Source organism: Nematolebias whitei, chromosome 12, assembly GCF_014905685.2.
Source record: "Nematolebias whitei isolate Nwh7 chromosome 12, NemWhi1, whole genome shotgun sequence".
In the NCBI taxonomy this organism is placed as follows: Eukaryota; Metazoa; Chordata; class Actinopteri; order Cyprinodontiformes; family Rivulidae; genus Nematolebias; species Nematolebias whitei.
In genome coordinates this window covers 42,995,034-43,012,685 of record NC_056509.1, presented here as the reverse complement: position 1 = coordinate 43,012,685, position 17,652 = coordinate 42,995,034, and the positions used below count along the sequence as shown (strand labels likewise).

The following is a 17,652-nucleotide window of genomic DNA, read 5'->3' as shown; positions in this document are numbered from 1 at the left end:
TGTTTGTAGCAGCAGCAACGTGCACGCTGCCCATCTTTCACACGACCAACATAATCTCACTGTATCTCGGTACAGTGATAATCCAGCTTATTCTGGTTCTGATTTGGCAGCCCAACTTTTGATGGTGACCTTTCTAGATGCAGCCACACACCAAAATGGAATTCAATACCTCACTTATTTTTCCAAGTCACCCCGCTCACAGTATGGATGGATGGATGGATGGATGAAGAGTATTTCCCATTCCCCACCACTCAGCAACGTGGGATGTAGTTATAGTTGTTCTGTTCCACCTTTATAAATATGCACAATTTTATACAAGACCTAGAGCGATGTGTTTGTGTTCTCATGGCTGAAGACCCAGCTCTACAGTCCTGGTTCGACACCGATGTAGCAACCGTTTTGAATTGGGCTAACTCCAACAAGTAATTTATTGTGGGTCCAACAGTTACTCTGAGAGTTTCAATAAAATCCGTCCAGTGGTTTATAAGATATTTTACCACACACACACGTGCAAAAGCATTACCTACTTTTTCCTTCGGCTGCAGGTGATGTTAAAAAGATTTTACATTTTGGTGTGGGCCGTTACCTCAGCCAAATAATTCTCTAAATTCATAACAAATGTGACATAAAGTGCTGCTAAAAGCTCTTTCAATTACATCATCGCCTGCAGTGTTTACATCGTCCATTCGAGGAGCTTGTCCGTAGTTTTTCTACCGGAGGATCTCAGTTTGACTCTAGCACGAGTGGCGGAGAAGGTAAATACAGCCCTCGTTCTAATCAATTACATAACAACATGTTGTAACCATGGCGACTCGCAGAGGAAACCACTGGAAGTGATGTGCACAAAGCCATCAGCGTGAGATTTTTCCCTTATTGCTAATGGAGAGGGAGTGAACAAGGCTCGAGTGCAGCTTTTCCCCGGAGCTCGGCCCACACAGAGACAGAACCAGAACCGCTGGAACAAAACAAAAAAAAAAAAAAAAGACTCCGCTGGAAATCGGTTCCCACACTCGTAAAGCATCTCCAAACTAAAAAAGGAAACTTAAGGAGCAGAATGTTCCACATCTTTGCCAGATTTCCAGAAAGAGCAGCAGCAGATGGTTGGAGTGCTTCTACATGTTCTGACAGGTTGACGACACGCGTCGTGGACCGGATCGCCCACCTCAGAACACAGAGTTTAAATTAACACCTGCTGGACTTCTACTGTAAACATTACATTTCAAATAAAAATCACTACACGTCTTTATTTCTGCTTAAAAGTACAAAAAAACTAAAAGGTGGCTTTGAAGAAGTCAACAAAAAAGGAGTGAAGTTTTCTTTAAAAAAAAAAACATCTGGCAATAAAATAGACGAAAATTACCATATTTTTTGGCCTATAAGTCGTGTTTTTTTGCATAATTTGCATGCCCTGTGACTTATACACCGAAGTGACGCATTTACGGATTATTCCCATATTTATGATGCAATTTTTGGCTGAGATCTGACCGTTTTCATTCATTCTGACTGAAAGTATTGAACAGAACCATTTTCAGCTGCTAGATGGCACTTGAGTAGTATGGCATGCCATTGTGTCATGTAATAGGTAAAAGTGGCTATTAATGACACAATCGGCTTGTCCTAGCCTGACACCGTCGTCCTGCTCACCTGGAGCAATTCATTTCGCTGCGCCGCTTCGGCGAAATGCAGCTGATTTGACCATTGAAGTGCATTTATTAAATAAAAGTTCAACTGAGACACACCTTTGCTTTAAAGTCGAGCAAACAATTGTTTTTAAGTGGTTATCTTGTTAAATTTAGAAGAAATGCACAGCGTTCCTCTTTCCTGAGTTCCTCCCTCCGCGCGTTCCTGCTTCCACGTATCGGCTTTTGAAAATGCAGCTGATTTGACTGTCAAAGTGCATTTATTAAGGAAAAGTTACACTAAAACACACCTTTACTATAATTTCAAGCAAACAAATAATTGTTTTTAAGTGTTAATCTTGTTAAATTTTTGTTAAAAATCCTACCATGCACGCTCCCGCGGCAGCAATTTTTCATTCAACCTTTATTTAGACAGGTTAATCCCACTGAGCTACGGGGACTCATTTACAAGAGAGAACTGAATTTAACAAAGAGTGATAACAACAATAGACAATCATACAAGAGGCACACAAATTTAATGGGTTTTTTTTTTTACAAATTAAAATAAAACGGGAACCAAAAAGTCAAAAGGAAAAAGTAGCAACAAAAAAAAAAACAGCTGGATTATAAGACGGTGTAGAAAGCTAAAAACAGGAACATGTCTGTGATGGTTTTTGCCAGGAACTTAACAGATGTTTGAAGCCACGTAGGGAGGTCAAGGTCGAGAGCTTCAGGTCTTTTTGTAAGATATTCCAGGAAACAGGAGCGGAGTAGGAGAAGGCCCTTTTGCCTAGTTCAGTCCGCACTGAGGGAACACTGCAGATAATAATGTCCTGAGAGCGCACGCTGTAGCTGCACTCACGCAGAGACATGTAGGAGGAGATGTATGAAGGCAGCAGACCAAGAAGTGATTTAAAGATGAAAATGTACCAGTGGGAGAGTCTGCGTGAAGTTAATGGTGACCAGTTAACCAGTGAGTACTGGGTGCAGTGGTGGGTACGGTAGTTACAGCCAGTTATGAATCTTAGTGCACCGTGATGGACAGCATCCCATGGCAGCCAATCGATTTTTGGCACAACACCGGCCCACATTTCCATGTGTCAGAGGTGACTCGTAACAAACGCGTCAGTGGTGACGCATAATAAATGTGACATGTACGGCGAAGCGACGTGTACGGCGAAGCGACGTGTACGGCGAAGCGACGTGTACGGCGAAGCGACGTAGTTATGGATTTTTCCACTTTATTAGACATACTTGGATTGATGCGACTTTTAGGGTGGTGCGATGTGTATGGCGCAAAATAAAGTAGCCAATTTATTTAAAAAATAAATAAATAATTAAAAGCCAGTTTTACACTGATCATTTTTCAGAACCAACATGAGTCAAGATGGCTGCCACAACCAACTAATATAAAAACACAAACCTGTCCAGAACTCAGCCACTGTTTCAAACGTTGAGCGAGATTTTAGTGTGGTAGTAGCCGAGTCATCCCTAACACATACTTAAGAGCACAAATTGATTGTGCGAGATCTGTTTTGAACTCAGTCAAAAAATGTGTCTGTTAGCAAAATATCTCATGAGTCACTTGCCAGATTTTAGTGAAACTCTCAGTAAGTCATCAGTTCATGCAACCGATGCACTGATGGAGCCAACTGGACTCAAAATGGCCGCCACAGCTAATCATACCCAGCAACACAAAAACGTCTGTAACTCCGTTTTACAGACGTTGAGCTGAATTTGTTGTTGTCGTAGCTGAGAATCATCCTAAACATTTTCTCAGGGTGACGTCTCGTCTCTCGAGGTCTCACGATGTTGCGTGAAGTCACGGAAATTATCGATGAGGTTCGACCCGAACGGCTGAAACTCCGTCCCATCTCAGCATCAGGTTAAATCTCTGGCATTAAAGGGGCCACATGATATGCATCTAGTCAGGGAATTATGGGAAGAAAAAAAAAAAACGTGAACCATAAATGGGAGTTTTAAAGTAGACAAACTTGGTCATGGGGTTGAATTTCTACGAGTTTTAAGAAAACCTACAGTTCTTCTTTTAGCAAACAAACGAGTGAAAACAGATCTGTGTGTGTGCAGATCCCAGAGGATCCTTTGGGAAACGCAACACAAAGGGTATTCTGTAGTTTAATGTCCTGCCCAGCAGAAACATTAATGCAGTCCTTATTTTTAGACACAGCTTTGTTTTTTTTCCCAGAATAAAAACGGAAAAAACCCAAACACATGACGCAGGAAACGAGGCTGCTCTGCTCTCCTGCCAGACTTTTACCCTCCTGCTCCACTTTGCAAAAACCTCTAGCAATGCCAAGGCCCCGGGAGGGGGTGGGGGGGGGTGGGGGGGGATAGTGCTGAGAACAGAATGTGAATTTGCCCATGCCTGACAAACACGCAGGAAAAAACCTGCGGTGCCGCTCAGGTCCGTCTGACATGCCTTGATTCACTTCCTGCTTATTTTCAGGGAAATTCGGTGCAAGACAAAAACGGGTTGAATCAATGTAAACACGGTTATTGCACATGAAAGGATGCGGTTTTGTTTTTTTAACCGTTAAACAGAGGATAGCTGCACGGAGCAGAAACTGGTGGTGAAGCATCAAACAGCTTCAGGGCTGATGAAAATCTGCAACAACTTCAGTATTTTTAATCGAGTTGCAGAGAAACTAATTGTTCCCGCGCAACAACAAGTGTTCTGTTTGCCGCTGACCTCCAGTGTTGACGAAAGCTACTCAGAGTCATCGTTTAAACATTTGCAATTGAAGAATGACCGGCACAAAATGTAGACGTTCACTCCTGAAAGATGTGGAAAAAGTATTTCTGCCATTTTCTGAACATTTAAAGTAGTATTCCAATAGTTTTCACCGGTGAGTCTTCCAAATGTCTTAAAACGTTTGACGTGCTTCTGAACATGTAAGTTAACGAGGCTCGCACTTTGCTTCCTTGACTTTAGAACATGTTCAAAACATTTGTGTGGGAAATTTTCTCTGAAACACTTCACGGTTTGCACCCACTTTTAGTATTTTAGCTTTTAACTGAGTCAGCTTTTTGTCCCACGTCGTGGAGCAAAGAGGGGAATTAGAAATACACTCCATCTGTCCTGTGAGCTGGAGAAGTTGAAAAATAAGCAATGTGCCCATTTCTATTTTGGCGTGTGGCTGCATCTATGTGCAAGAAAGTTCACACACACTAAAATAAACTACCACTACTTGGATAACTATTCCTACTTTGCGGTTCTTCACTTATCGCGGGGCTTCAGGGTACGGATCCAGTGATAAATGAGGGACTACTGTATCGTTTAAAGTATAGTTTTATCAAATAGTTGGGGTGGCCGAAGATTAATCCATTGGCCACCCCCTGGCTCCGCCACTGCACCTGGTCATGGTTAAGTTGCTCCCTCCATTCGCCAGGATCCATCACTTTGCGCCGCCTCAGACGAGCAAGAAAGAAAACAAAACCCTACCTCTCTTCTCCTACACAGTGCAACTCATACACATTTGAATATCTGGCACCAAACCTTGAAAACCACAAACGATCACTCCTCAAATCGCTCAGCGACGGGGGACACTGGCGTACCGCTTGTTTAGACTTTGCGAGTGTATTGGATGCGTGCATTTTTCTTACATTGCATTAGATACATGAGATGATACTGCAGCTTTGTCTCGTTCAAGCTCTTGTTGCTTTATGTTGTGTACATTACTTTTTGAAAAACTCAGCCAGGAATACGAGATACAAATTAGATAACTGCTAGATGCACTTGCTGGTTACAAACATTTAGGATTCAGGGGCAATTCTGAGTTAACTAGTCCTCGGCAGTCGGAGCCCGGGAGACATCGCCTTTAGTTTCAGACTCATCGGGCACTTGATGGTTTGGAAAACCTAAAAACTTTGTGAGGAGAGCTCCAAAAGAACCGAGCCACAAATTATTTGGTCCTAAAAACATCATCCATCCATTATCTTTTACCCACTTCTTCCATTTTGGGTCACGGGGGTCGCCGGTGCCCATGTCGGGCAATCACGGTGCGAGGGGCGGGGTCCTAAAAACATCATTCTGCACAAATCTGCTCATTCAACCTTTATTTAAACGGGTAAATCCCATTGAGCCTCGAGGGCTCATTTACAAGAGACACCTCAAGAGAGACCATACTTTGGATGTGCATGCCCGTTTCTCAGTATCAACTGTTTGAAGAACACAAGGAAACCCCGCAGAGCTGCATGGAAACAAACAAACAAACAAACAAAAACTGTTGCCGACCAACACTCAGACGGTGTGAGGACTTTCTGAAGAAATATTAGTGAGTTCCCTTTACCAGGTAAATTAAAGGAAGATCACAGAAAAATGGACTTTGCTACACTGACAGCCAGAATTCACACCAACACGTTCAATGTTTGAATGTATTTGATGAAGTTTAGAATATATTCACTAAAGCTGCAGCTCAAAGAAACCACTGAACATTTTATTGTCTTTACTAATTCTTGAAAGAATTTAAAGAATTTAAACAACTCTGCCACTTGAACCCTTCTGGGGAAACACCCCCACCACCAAATCAGGAACCTTTCTGAGCAAATAAAGACTATTTGACCAGATCACACCCGAGACATGCACACGAGATTATTGAAAGGAGGAGCACCGACCCACAACAATCACACTGTTAACACAAAGAGCTGGTCCTGTGGGTTTAAGTCGTCAATTTGATCCAGTTTCAAATAGAGCTGGACGATATGAACCAAAACTAGAAAGTTCCTGGAGAAACTTTGACGGAGACTGCCTATTTATTATTAAATTATTATTAATAATAAATATTTACATTAATAATTAATATTATTAATATTTATAATTATTTAAATTAATAATTACTGTTAATTATTATTATTAATTACTAATAACAATAATAGGTGATAATAGGTAATAATAGGTGCTTTCCATGCATTGCATTATGCACTGCCTTCCTTGCATGTTGAACCAAAATGGCTCCATACGTTACTCAGTTTCATTGAAAAGTTTTCTCCTATTCATTTCTTATGGGAAATTTGGCATCTTTGTTAGCAAAATATGTCGCCAAGGTAACTCCAATTGCCACTAAAAGTAATAGCACACATCTCGGAGCCGGGCCGGTTGTTTCGATATAACTTTTGTGGAGGTCCACGTTGTGTTTCGGGCCAAATTAAAGTTGAAAAAGATACGCTTATCAGGTGTAGAATAATAAGTGGGCAGTCACCAACTAGTTCCTGGAGTTGGTGAAATATTGAGTCTTTGTTCGCAAATTACGTCGCCATGGTAACTCCAAATGCCAACAAAAGTAATAGCACACATCATGGGGCCGAGCCGGTCATTTCGATAGAACTTTTGTGGGGGTAGACATTGTGGTTTGGGTCAAATTAACGGAGATAGAAATGTAGACTCACTTCCGAGGTGTAGAATGATAGGTGCCTGCCACCCAATTAATATCTCGATATTTTTAAGATTAATCGCGATATACGATATATAGCTCAATATTTTTTCTTACCATAAATGACAAAAATATATTTCTGAGTCAAAGCTTTGTCCCAATTGTCACACATGCACATTTATTAAACAACTAACTCTACTAAATGTCTAAAAAATAAACTATTTGCATATATTAAATAATAATCCTCTTCAGCTGCGCCGCCTTCATGACGTTAGTAAGCGTGTGCGAAGCAGCACGTGAGGGGCTGTGTTTGTATTCAGTGAGGGAGACGGAGGGGAAGCGTGAAGTTGGCGGCGCAGCCAGGAAAAAAGTTTAAGTCTAATAATACTTGATGGTTGCGATAAAGTTATTTTAACCATCGTAAATTGAAAAAAAATCGCAATACATCGAGTTTATTCAATACATCGTACAGCCCTAGTTTCAGTTTGTTGAAGATTCCCGAAATGTGGCAAAATCATAAAATAATAAAACGAGAAATCTTCGTCTTTACATACTAAATATTAATTAACATCATGGTTTATAATCTATAAACGTCAAAAATGTATTAACCCATGCTAAGAGTCATCAAGGTGGGTGTGGCGCTGTTTGTCCCATTAGAGTTACCGTAGATTCCTGTTGTACAAACAAGATGCATTAAAACTTTGTATTTTCACAGTTTTTCATCGTCTTTGTCGAACCGTGAATAATTTGTTTGATTTGCGTGCATATTTCCAAAGATAAGCAGCACGCTAATCACATTAGCCTTTTTTATACAAGTTAGCATCATATTTTAAACACCTGCTGCCTCCTTGTGTTCATTTACCTCTCTGAGATAGACAGTTAATTAAAATGCGTGCATAGTTTTATATTTGTACCCCATTTTAATGTACCTAAAGATTATAATTTAGATGTTCTGGACATCTAAAAGACAATTTGATGCATTTGATTAAAATAACATTAAAGAGTTTAATTCAAAGGAGGAAATTAAAGCATCAGAGCTCTGCGTCAACACCGTCGCAGCGTTTTGTTCTGTACATTTTTATCATTTGTTTCGTGTTTTGAGCTCGATTTTTCTCTCGGCCTCCACCTCCCGTGCAGCTCTGCATCACTTCAGGCTGTGACCTTTGCGGTGAGTAAAGCAGAATCAGACAAAAAAGCAGCGTGTGAGAGAAACGCTCCTTTGGAGACGAAAGACAAACACTCCTCCGCTGGAGCCGGGCTCCAGTCGGATTATCACATGCTTTGGTGCGATTTGTGAACAGAATGTGAAGCTGCTACACGCACATAAATCAAAGTACGCAGTAATCCTCCTGATGTCAGGTTCATGGCTTATTCAGACCCTGAACCGGCTCGGAGTCAGGTCTCCTCACTGGTGTTTCTAAAGGACCTGATGTCCCACTCCTGCCGTCGCTCCCTTCACAGGAAGTCGGATCAGTCCTGAGAGGGACGTTTGATTCAGAACTTCATCACCGGATTATTTCTTTCCTCCGCAGCACTTAAAGAAAGAGGAGTTAAAAAGACTTAAATATGAGAACCAGTCCATCCATCTATTATCTTTTACTCGCTTCTTCCATTTTGGGTGGCGGGGGGTCACTGGTGCCCATATCCAGCTATCACCCTGGACAGGTCTCCAGTCCATCACAGGGACACACAGAGACAAACAAGTCTCTCACTCATATCTAGGGACAATTTACAGTTACCAATCAGCCTAACATGCATGTTTTTGGTCTGTGGGAGGAAACCGGAATATGCACGGAGAGAACATGCAAACTCCACCCAGAAAGGCCGGGATTTGAACCGGTGACCTTCTCACTGAGAGGCAACAGCTCAACCAACTGAGCCACAGTACTGCCTGACATTCAACATCAATAATTATTTTTGGGGGGGCCGATATGCATTATTCATTTTAAACTAAATGTAAATATTTATATCTTCTTGTTTTCTGACACTCCTTTAGTGAACACGAAAGATTTGACAATTATTTTACGCCAGACGACCGTCCAGACACCACCAGAGCTCGAACCTGCAGCCTCAGGAATACGAGACCACAGTGACGCAATAAATAAATGTTTAAATTTAAAAAAAAAAAAGTAGATTTACCAACTATTAGAAGAACTTGTGCACGTTAAACAACATTAAAAAGCATTCTCGTTTAAAAAAAAAACTAAATCGCTGGCTACGGAAAGCTGCTGCATCTCCATCTTCTAACTTCTCAATGGCGTCTCGCAGTTTACGACTCGTTTCAGCTTTTGCGTCCCAAACGTTGCGCTCGCGGCGCTTCTGGCAGCGAGGATGCTGCAAACAACTTTTCAAAAGAGGAACCTTCACTGTCGGTAAGCAGCATTCCTGTACATGAACTTTGCTTGGTGCCTGTGCTGCGTAAAGTTCAATATTTAAATTTATCGTTGTATTGTTGCGAAAGCACAAGTGATGTAATCTTTTTTTTTTTTTTTTAAATCAAGAGGAGCAGAAGACTTTGATAGTCACATGTGAATCTTTACATTTCTACAGTGTTTTATGAAGAAGACGATAAAAATATAAAGAGCCATAACTTCCTGTTTTGAAGAGAACATTTTAAATAATATATAATAATCTACAGAAGCTTGGGTGCATTCTGGGAGCATTTGTGAAAACCAAAACAGCACACGGGGTGAAACAAGACAGAAATGTTTATGATTAAGCCTGTCACAATAACACATTTTGCTGGACGATTAATTGTCTCAGAAATTATTGCGATAAACGATAATATCGTTTGAAATTTGACAATAATTAGTAATTATTGTCAAACTTAAGAAGAACTGTTGGTTAATTTGTTTTGAGTGCAATACCTTATATAAGACTGTTTGAACCAAAGGATGGATAGTGAGGGAGTGAGCAGCGTGTCCCTTTAAGAAAAATGGGAGGGAGGCCCCTTGACGTGACACGGGCCGTCTCTCTGTCCTATTTTCGGTGCTCAAAATGGCGGATGCTCGGTGTGGTTTGGGCTCTTTAGCATAGCATTTGTCACACAAAGCTTTTAATAAAAAATAAAAAACAATCAGTAAACAAGTTCTCAGCTTCTTTTTTGCAGGAAAAAAAACAACTTTTTACATGAAGGCACGGGTTTCAACCGTGAATTTTGGAGCTTCGACAAGACGGAGATTTTTTGTTAGCTTAGCTTCTCAGCTTAGCTGCTTTCAACGATACAAAAACGCAATTTTGGACGGTTAAAATGGATTTTAACGAGAAAAAAGAGAAAGGGAGGGGTCAGTGAAGGACCAGAGTTGAGCTTTTTGTCATCCAGCGTCTTCAGTAGAACGAGAGAGACACGAAGAAACGATGAAGCCGGTAAATTATAACGAGGTCGATAATTTTCATTTAGCATGCGATTAATTGATTTATTGTTTATCGTGACAGACCTTCTTACGATTTGATGTATAATCATAACTTGCCTAAGAACCAACAAGAACTAAAAGGTGGAAGAAGAGTTTGTTCGCAAAATATTTAAAATTTTTAACTGTCAGCTGAACAATCCATTGAAAAATGTAAATTTAAACTACAGCTGTATAAAAACCATTAAAGACGCCACTACAGACGTATACAGACTCACTTTCTGTGACCCATTTAAACTTTAAATGATGTTTTTACTGTAAACGTCTAAGCTGTAGAGTTATAGAGTAAAGAAGACTTATTCATTCATTCATATCTATTTTGTCCCCTCACAGTTTTGTACTAATTTAGTCGATGTTGTGCAACGCACCAGAACCATAATTCACATCGCACGATTCTCCATCGAGCTGCACAGTTTAGCGTATAATTTGCATGCGTCATAGCAGGTGTTCTGCCTTTTAAACCGTTTCTTTTTATATTACAAGCCTCTTTTCTTAGCATTTCTATACAGCCCTGATCCATAGAAACCCTTATAAATGTAGTCAGGAAGCATTTTATTGACGACGTATTGTATTTCCATTTAACTATCCCAGCAGCAGAGAATAAAGAGCCAACTGTCAGCTCGTGAGTTTATGGCCAGCCTGAGTGAAATCCTTGTGCCTCTCTGTCTGCAGCCGCTCTCTCCCTCCGAGGCACTTTTTTCCCAGATCCCTACGAGTGGCTCGTGGGCAAATTCTTCCCGACCTTGTGCTCTCCGACCTCTGAAATGCAGCCAAGCCCACGGAGAAAACAGGAGGGAGGATAAACAAGTTAGCGGAGGGGCCAGCCGATGGGATTTCAGAGCAGCACATCTTCACCGTGGAGAAGCCGAGCGCGAGGACTTTTCCACCGGCGATTTGAGACGCTCTCAACAGGAAGCAGCCCGCCGACGTCCTGCAGCGTTTACAGAAGCTGCAGGAGGATCTCACCCACTGTGGGAGAATTACTCTCTCTGCAGCTACAGGACTTTCCCAGAGAGCTGCTGGTGTGATGCTGCACAGTTTAAGTTTTAAAACCCAGCGCTATTCAATATTTAGCATTGGGTTGATTAAATCTCACGTCTGATAACATAAATAACTTATCAAATACAAAATGAGCTTTACTGTTAGACTCTAGTTTAAAAAATGCATTGAAGCGTACCATATTTTTTGGCCTATAAGTTGCGTTTTTTTACATAATTTACATGCCATGTGACTTATATGCCGAAGCGACTTAGTTATGGATTTATTCCCATATTTATGATCCAATTTTTGGCTGAGATACGACCGTTTTCATTCATTCTGACTGAAAATATTGAACAATACCATTTTCAGTCGCTCGATGGCACTCGAGTGGTATGGCATGCCGTTGTGTCATGTAATAGGTAAAAGTGGCTATTAATGACGCAACTGGCTCGCCATGAGCTGCCACCTTCGTCCAGCTCGCCTGGAGCAACCGTCAAACCAGTTTCATTTCGCTGCGCCGTCCCGGTGAAATGCAGCTAATTTGACCACTGAAGTGCGTTTATTAAGTAAAAGTTCAACTGAGACAACTTTACTGTGATGTCGAGCAAACATTTGTTTTAGGTGGTTATCTTGTTAAATTTCGAAGAAATGCGCAGCGCTCCTCCTTCATGAGTTCCTCCCTCTGCACGCTCCCGGAGCACCGAGGCAGTGAACAGTTTTGAAAATGCAGCTGATTTGACCATTAAAGTCCTTTTATTAAGTAAAAGTTAGACTGAGACACACCTTTACTATAATTTCACGCAAACAAACAATTGTTAAGTTCTTGTTAAAGTCCTCCCATGCACGCTCCCGCCATTTGGCAGCCAATCGATTTATGGCACAACACCGGCCCACATTTCCTGGTTGTCAGCTGTGACGCATAATAGATGCAACGTATTTATGGATTTTTCTACTTTATTAGACATATTTGGACTGATGCGACGTGTACGGCGGAAAATACGGTTTAGACAATTAGACAGTTTTCTGCACAAAAGAAAGCAACATGGAGACCGTGCAACCTGCATCACATATTTTATCCATATTTAAGGACACCAGAGTCCAAATGATTCTTCGCTAAGCTTTCTAAATACATTTCTACAAAGTTGAAACATGAGTATAAGAAACATGTCGTGACTTGAGACTTGTTGTTTGCCCGTATAAGCCACTGATACAATTATTCTACAGTGTGTCACACAGTCATCAGCAGGAGAGGAAAAAAAGTGCAGCATTCCAAAACTATGACCGAACATCTAAAGCTGCCAAAACAGGTGATGCAACCTGAGTGATCACATGTGATTTTGAGGAAATCCCCCCCAAAAAAACGACCGCAATCTGTTTTAAGAAGAAGCTAAACAAAGAGGACACGTTTTAAAAGTTGCTCACAGATCAGGAAGCTATTACTTATTGGTTTAAATAATCTTTTGAAAATTCAGTTATGGCTGGTAATAATTACATACCATGAAAAAAGTCATTTGTATCGGACAGAATATTCCAGCCTCGTACTTCATAACGCCTGCAGTTTTAACACTTTTAATATATTTTCACTTGATTTTACATCTAAATTTGTGCCAGCTCTTTCACTAAAGAAGGGAGCAGCCGAAAGGAAAAAAGTAGAAAATGATCAAAGTAGAGCGTAACGCAGAGGCGGTCGGAGCTTCACGTGTTGCAGCAACAACAAAAAGTGTGCAAATAAACAAAAAATAGTGCACGGCAAAAAGACGCGACGATAACAAGCCGATGTCTCGTCGCTGACGGATCTGAACCGTGAACGTAGTTTTCCAGACGAGTGTTTTTCTGGACTTGAATTGTAAACCTGAATGTTTTTGGTGCAAGATATTCAAGCGGGTAGGAGCTCCACCGTGGAGAAGACCAGAGGTAGTTCTGTTTTTTTTTTGATTGTCCGAGGCGGCACAGTGATGGATCCTGGTGAGTGTAGGGAGCAATTTTACCACCAACAGGTGCAGTGTTGGAGCCAGGGGGTGGCCAATGGTGGCCTCAGACAACATAGATTCATCTTTGGCCACCCCAGTCATTTAAAGAAACTGTACACTTAAGCAATATAAAATCTAGAAGGCTTGGTTTCCTTTGATGGGGGTGGTCACTTTACTTATAAATGACGGTGGCCATCTTGGATTTTGACCTGGCAACTATTTTTGATGGGGATTTTTTTAACACCTAGATGTAGCCACAAATGGGAACTTGGCACCACGTTCCCCTTTTCGCTCCATGATGGGGGACAACACAAAAATCCAGTTTGCATCCTTTACAATTCATCTACTTGCACGCCAAACTTTTAAATTCAATTCAGTTCATTTATATAGCATTTAATATTAAGCCTGTATTATTTAAAAACAATAAATCACTAGATGTTGTAGATCCCTTCAGCTACTATCACAACAAATTTTAGCTCATTGTCTCACTGACAGCGCTGATGCCTTTTTTTGTGTGTTTGATGAACTGGATCACCTCCAAAAGTTGAATCCAATAATTGAAAGTTTCATAAAATCCATTCTGCGATTTATGAAAAATTTCACTAATAAGACAGGGGAAAAAACAATGACATGGCTGTGGGTGATAATAACACCTCAAACATAACTGCAGAAAGAAACATAGGTTCAGTTGACAACATCTATCTCCAGATAACCTAATGGACCAGACTCAGCATGCACGATCTCAGCCTCCAGCTGGTTGTAGAGGTTTGACAGAGACTGTTATGGCTGGACTGGTATAATGGTAATATGATAGCCAACCATCAAAGCTAAATTGTGTAGTCCAAATTACTAACTGTATGGTCACTTTGTTTTAAAAACCAAAAAGGGGAAAATATCTGTAATGTCCTTTCTCAGCCCTAAATTTTAATGTTTGAATGTATAAACTAGAACATAAAGTTTATGTGACACACACACTGTGAGAACACAAGAAGAAGCACGTCGGGACAGTTTGGAAACACCCTCCTGCTGAACCTACATCCATCAAAATCAGCAGCTCGCCGTCTCAACTCATTGTTCTTCTGTTGGGTTTTTATGCTCCGCTGCACGTTTCAGTAGGAATGAATATGAAGAAGCGCATTTGAACACGACAGCATTTTTCTGGGAAAATGCCTCTGCTGCTTCCACGCTGTGCTGCGAGAACGTCCAATTGGAGTTCCCAGAAAAATGACAGAACAGTTTATTCAGGGAACTTCTAGAGTTGGTACAAGCCGAGCACAAGAAGGAACAAGCCTGAAAACCTCTGGCTTCATGTGATGCTCTTACAAGAAAGGCTTTTAATGTTTCCATTTTTTTAATTACGGCAATATACGTTTGGATTTATAGCTAATTAAGGCTGCACCAAAGAGCTAAAAATGTGCTAAAAATGGCAAACAGGGATGTAAATAAAAATAATATCACTAAACATGTAAAAAAAGAGAAGGTAATAAAAGTAAGGCAATGATCCTTCAATACAACACTAAATAAAAGTACTGTACAAATAAAGTTTTAGCGCTCCATTTGAGTCAGTAAAAGTGAGTTTTTAAGAGCGCAAGAGCTAAAAATAGCTAAATGCTATTTTAAAAGCTGACGTAGAAAATTGTTAGCTGAAAGCCAAAAGTTGAAAGTGGTTTAGCTAAAAGTAAAAAACAGATAAAAAAAATAAAGATAGCAAAAAGAAGCAACACATTTGCTTCAAGTTAAAGGTAAAAAAATAAAAAATAAAAAATAAAAGAGCAAACACTAACATAAAAACAAAATGCTAGAAAAAAAGCTAAAATTAGCAAAAGCTAAAAATAGCTGAACAAGTAAAAAGGTTAAATAAGCAGAGGTAGCATTAACAAAATGCTAGCTTGAAAAAAATCAAAGCTCTGGCTGAAAATAGCAAAAGATTAGCTAAAAGCAGCAAATTGTTAGTTAAAAGCTTAAAATAGAAAAAAACTATAAAAAAAAAAAAGTAACAATTACAATGCTGGCTAGTAACTTCTAGCCAAAAGCTAAAAGTAGTAAAATGTTAATACAAAGCTCAAAATGGAAAAAAACAAGCTAAAAATTAACTACGCTGGTTAACATTATCAAAATGCTAGCTAAAAGCTAAAAGTAGCAACAATGTTAGTTAAAAGGCAAAAGTATTAAAATGCTTACTAAAAGCCAATATAATAAAAAAATAGCTAAAAAAGTAAAAGGTAATAAAAAAGCTAGCAATAGAAGCAACATATTTGTTAAAAGTAAGAGATCATTAAAAACAAAATGATAGCTAAAAGCTAAATGTACAAAATTATTAGTTAAAAGCTAAATATTGCAAAACGAGCTAAAATTAAAATACTAGGCAACATTAACAAAATGCAAGCTAAAAGATGCAAACCTGCAGCTAAAAAAATCCTAACATTAGCTAAAACCAGCAGCTTTAGGTAAAAGCAGCAAACTGTTGGTTGAATTCTTGAAATAGAAAACAAACAGAAAAGCAACAACAACAAGACTAGCTAATATTAGCACACTGCTAGCTAAAAGAAGCAAAGGGCTAGTCAGAAGCTAAAAATTAAAAGGCTAGCTAAACTTTTTAGCTTGGTGAAAAAATGTCCAGAGGAGAACCAGAAGATAAAAATAGATCAAGTATGCTGAGGTTTTGAAAAAATTGCCTATTTTTGCGTTCAGTATATTTTTGTAGAGTAAAATTTATGTGAAAAAAGTTGAATTTTTTTAAAAGTACAATAGTTACAAAAATACCTTTACAAGTCATAGCACTGAGTTCTTGAATCGGCTGAACCATTTAATGTATGAACAGTTAAAATAGGGAAAAAATGTTCTTAAAGAAATAATTTCTGAAAGAATATGAAAACATGCTAGAGACGAAAGAGAAACAGGAAAACAACGCTGACTCAGCACTCCTGCAACAATAAAACAAGGAGCATGTGTTGTGTGCCGTCTTATCTCTGCTGCAGGAATCCTGATACCGAATATCTCAGAGCTGCGAACACGGACTTTTTATGAAAACATCGTTTCAAAACATCCGCTTTCTGTGGATTGTTTGTCTCCTACAAAGAAACAGCAAATTACAGACCAACGCCGCAAGAAAGAAGAAGAACAGGTGATTTGTCAGATTCCAGGGGAAAACAACACAACAGAGGTGAACAGCAGAGAGATGGGGAGAACGCACCTCCATCTCTAAGAGTTTCAGCTATGCTCAGAGGGATCAGGTCTAACCAGGACCTGCACAGCTGGGTCTGGGTCGGGTCAGGCCCTCAGCAACAAGAGCCTCTCGGTAAAAGTTTTAAAGAACAGATGTGGCACAACAAACTGCTTCTGACTGACGTGAATCTTTACGATGAGGAGCAGAGGGAGTCCTGATTTCATCATCGTGATGTCATCACAACTCAACGTGAGGCTCAGTAAACGCTCCACAGACCGTGGCCTGTAGTTTGGAGTGATTTCAATGGATGGGCTGGAGTAGTGGTTGTAAAAAAGGATTGAATGTAGGTTAGAGCGTTGAAAAGGAGAGGTCGTAGTTTGGTGTGCTTGAGGTCGTAGTTTGAGGTGTTCAAAACGACTGGTCGAAGTTTGAGTGTTCAAAACGACTGGTCGCAGTTTGACTGTTCAAAACGACTGGTCGTAGTTTGACTGTTCAAAACGACGGGTCGAAGTTTGAGTGTTCAAAACGACTGGTCGTAGTTTGAGGTGTTCAAAACGACTGGTCGCAGTTTGACTGTTCAAAACGACTGGTCGTAATTTGACTGTTCAAAATGGCTGGTCGTAGTTTGACTGTTCAAAATGGCTGGTCGTAGTTTGACTGTTCAAAACGACTGGTCGTAGTTTGACTGTTCAAAACGGCTGGTCGCAGTTTGACTGTTCAAAACGACTGGTCGCAGTTTGACTGTTCAAAAAGGCTGGTCGTAGTTTGACTGTTCAAAATGACTGGTCGTAGTTTGAGGAACGACTGGTCGTAGTTCGACTGTTCAAAAAGACTGGTCGTAGTTCGACTGTTCAAAACGACTGATCGAAGTTTGAGTGTTCAAAATGACTGGTCGCAGTTTGACTGGTCAAAACGACTGGCCCCAGTTTGACTGTTCAAAAAGGCTGGTCGTAGTTTGACTGTTCAAAATGACTGGTCGTAGTTTGAGGAACGACTGGTCGTAGTTTGAGTGTTCAAAACGACTGGTCGTAGAGTGTTCAAAAAGACTGGTCGTAGTTCGACTGTTCAAAACGACTGATCGAAGTTTGAGTGTTCAAAACGACTGGTCGTAGTTTG

The 17,652-nt window shown here is 40.2% G+C and overlaps 1 protein-coding gene across 1 annotated transcript in view; it reads right to left on the bottom strand.

Moving 5' to 3' along the window:
• Positions 1–17,652, bottom strand: part of map3k5 (mitogen-activated protein kinase kinase kinase 5) — a 107,801-nt gene that overhangs the window by 88,638 nt on the left and 1,511 nt on the right. The window lies entirely within an intron of this gene.